Below are 3,222 nucleotides of genomic sequence, written 5' to 3' on the forward strand. Positions count from 1 at the left end.
TACTTATTATAATTGTATTATTATAATTATTATTACCACGGCCGCCGTAGTGCAGCGGTAACACGCGCGGCTGGGGACCACGTGGGTTGGACACCCAGCTCGCGCTCGGTTCGAAAAAAGGCGCCGTTCTAGCCCTTGCTGGGGAGTTCGTGACGTAAAATCGAATCATTACCATAATCGTTATCATTAGCAGTTTCATTTCCATCATTATTATTATTATGATTATCATTACTGATTATTATATAGACTATCATTATCATTATCATTTTTATCATGGTCATTAATATTAATATTGATATTATTATCATTATTGTTATTAACATCAAAAATATCATTACTATTATATATATTATAATCATAAACATTATTATATATCTTATAATTAATAACATTGTTATATACATCATTATCATTACCATTATCATTATTATCATTATCATTTTTATCATTATCATTACTATCATAATTATAATTTTGTAGTTATTATTATCATTATAGAACTTCATATTATTATTATCATAGTATTGATATTATAATTATTATTAACAGTAGTAATAGTAGTAGTAGTAATAGTACCATTATTATTGTTACTATCATCACTATCACAATTATTACTACTATCATAATCATCACCATTATTAATATTTTATCATATTTTTATAATTATTACTACTATCACAATTACTATTACTATCTTCCTCATCATCATTACTATTATTACTCTTTATTACTATCATTATTATTATTATTATTATTATTATTATTATTATTATATTGACATTATTATTATCATTGTTATTGACGGCCACTGTAGTGCAGCGGTGACGCAAGCAGGGCCTTGGTCGGTCACCAGCGCGTGCGTTCGAATCTTATTATGGGTCCAGATGAAAAAGGAAGGGCATTCACTCGGGAATCTCCAAAACCAAAGCCCTTATAAAGAAGGCACTGTTCTAGCCCTTGCGAGAGAGGTCATGGCGTATCATTGTTATCATTATTATTATCGTTATCATTACTGTTATCGTTGTTAGTGTTATTATTGTCAGTATTATTATTTTGTTGTTATCATTATTATTATCATTATTATCACTATTATTATTCTTATAGTCATCGTTATCATCTTTATTATTGTGATTGTTGTTATAATGATAATGATAATTTTTATTATTAATACTATTGCTGCCGTTGTTGTTTCTGTCGTTATCACTATCATAATTTTTATTAATATTATCATTGTTATTATTATCATCATTATCACACTATTATCATTATCATGGTCATCATCACTAACACTACTTCTTATGATGGATTATTCTTTATTAACAATGAATTTTATATATCTAAAAGGATATTAATCTTAATACAGTGGTTCTTACCCTTTTAACTACCACGTCCCCCATTAGGAATTTGTCCTTCCCTCCGCGCCTCCCTTGCATCTTCAGAAAATTAATAAGTATGTTTTGGTAGTCTTTTTAATGAGTATAAATTAGTGGCTTTATAATTAAACTTTCCATTATGTAACCATGCTCTTGTTAAGAGAATAACAAAGATGATTAGAGAAATTACTGCATTTTTTCCAAGGACTCGCGTCCCCTTTGGAAAATACTGAAGCCCCCCTAGGGGAGCGCACCCTCCAGGTTAAGACCCACACCCTTAATACATATTTAAACAAATGAAACAGTTAGGATATTTGTGATGTTTTAGAAATTCTGTCCATAGGGATTTTGTAAAGAAGTTCAGCTTTTCTGTACATGTTGCAAAATTTTCTTTACTCATTTGACCGTTGAAAACATTTGAAGCATAATGAGGTGAAAACGATCGCTTTTTTTTCATTCGATTTCCCGACTTTATTTCGAAATTGTGTAAACGAAAAACTAATTAAAAGCATCGTTGTGAAATGTAATTTTTTTACTGACGAAATTCTCTGAAGACAAAAAGGCTGCCAATCAACCTGAGCTACATCTTTTTTGCTATTTGTTCGTCTTTGTTGTTAGTTTGTTTCTCACCTTTTATCATTTTGCTTCATTTCCTTTCCTCCTCACTTTTTGGACCGATTTTTTAATAATTTATTTTTCTGTTTCTTCGCCATAGTTTCTCATATTCATTTTCTTCTTTGTTATCCTTCTCCTCCGCCTTTTCTTCCTTCCTCTTTCTCTATACTTCCCTCCCGACCTTTTTCCCTCTCCTACCCCTCCTTTTCTTCCTGTGTCCCTCCTCCTCATAGCCTTGTAGTCGTCATCCGTGTCCTCCTCTTTCTTTTCCTCTTCTTTTTCCTCTCATTTCTTCTACTCTTTCTCCTCCTCCGTTTTCTCCTGCCTCTCCTCTTCCTTCCTCTCTTCGTCGTTTCCTCGTTTTTCAAGTCCTCATCCTCCGTCTCACCGATCAACATTTCTCTTCATGGCTTTCCTAAAATATAATTTTTTTCGATACTGTATTGATAAAAATCCGGACTGTGTCGCCCAACTGGAGTGATATCGTGGAGCAAAGAATAAGGGAAAGGAGAAAATATAAAGGAGTCACCCCGTAAATAGGATATTTCCTCGAGCTCTCTTCCGAAGAAAACGGGATGAGACAGGCCTTCTGTTTAAAGGCCGGTCACATTAATCTATTCTGTCCAGGGATCCCTTGACAGAACTGGATGCTTCCCTTGCTGTAAACGGATCCTAGATGAAAATCCCTCTGTAGCGCGAAAACGCTCCGTCAGTATTTCATCCTTGCCTAGAGCTGAAATATATTGCCGAAATAAAAACTGTAATATAAATACTGGTAAACTCATTACTTAGAATCTTAAGAAAAAAATGATTATATATCATAATAAAAACAAAATTATTAGACACAAAGATATATTGCATCGAACAACGATGTCTCATTAAATGTTTATAGATAATTCGGATAAACGTTCATTTGGCTAACGAACATAAACATCAACCCACTTCGACACGCCAAAGCATGGAGCTCTCTTCGGAAGTTATTTACGCCTTGTTGGATAAAGTGAGAGTCAAAGAGTCGTTGTGGAACACCAGTCATAAGGATTATAAAAGCAGGAATGTGAAAAGAACATTAATAAATATAATAAGCAGTGAATAACCGAGTTACACATATCAACTCTCCACAGATATGCATATTTCACTTTTATTTTTACCTCACATTCCTAATCTAAAATATAGGTAAATCTTAGATATAGATAAAATATTATTTTAGTAATGGTATGCAGTAGTAAGCCAT

The sequence above is a fragment of the Penaeus monodon genome, chromosome 9, assembly GCF_015228065.2.
Source record: "Penaeus monodon isolate SGIC_2016 chromosome 9, NSTDA_Pmon_1, whole genome shotgun sequence".
In the NCBI taxonomy this organism is placed as follows: Eukaryota; Metazoa; Arthropoda; class Malacostraca; order Decapoda; family Penaeidae; genus Penaeus; species Penaeus monodon.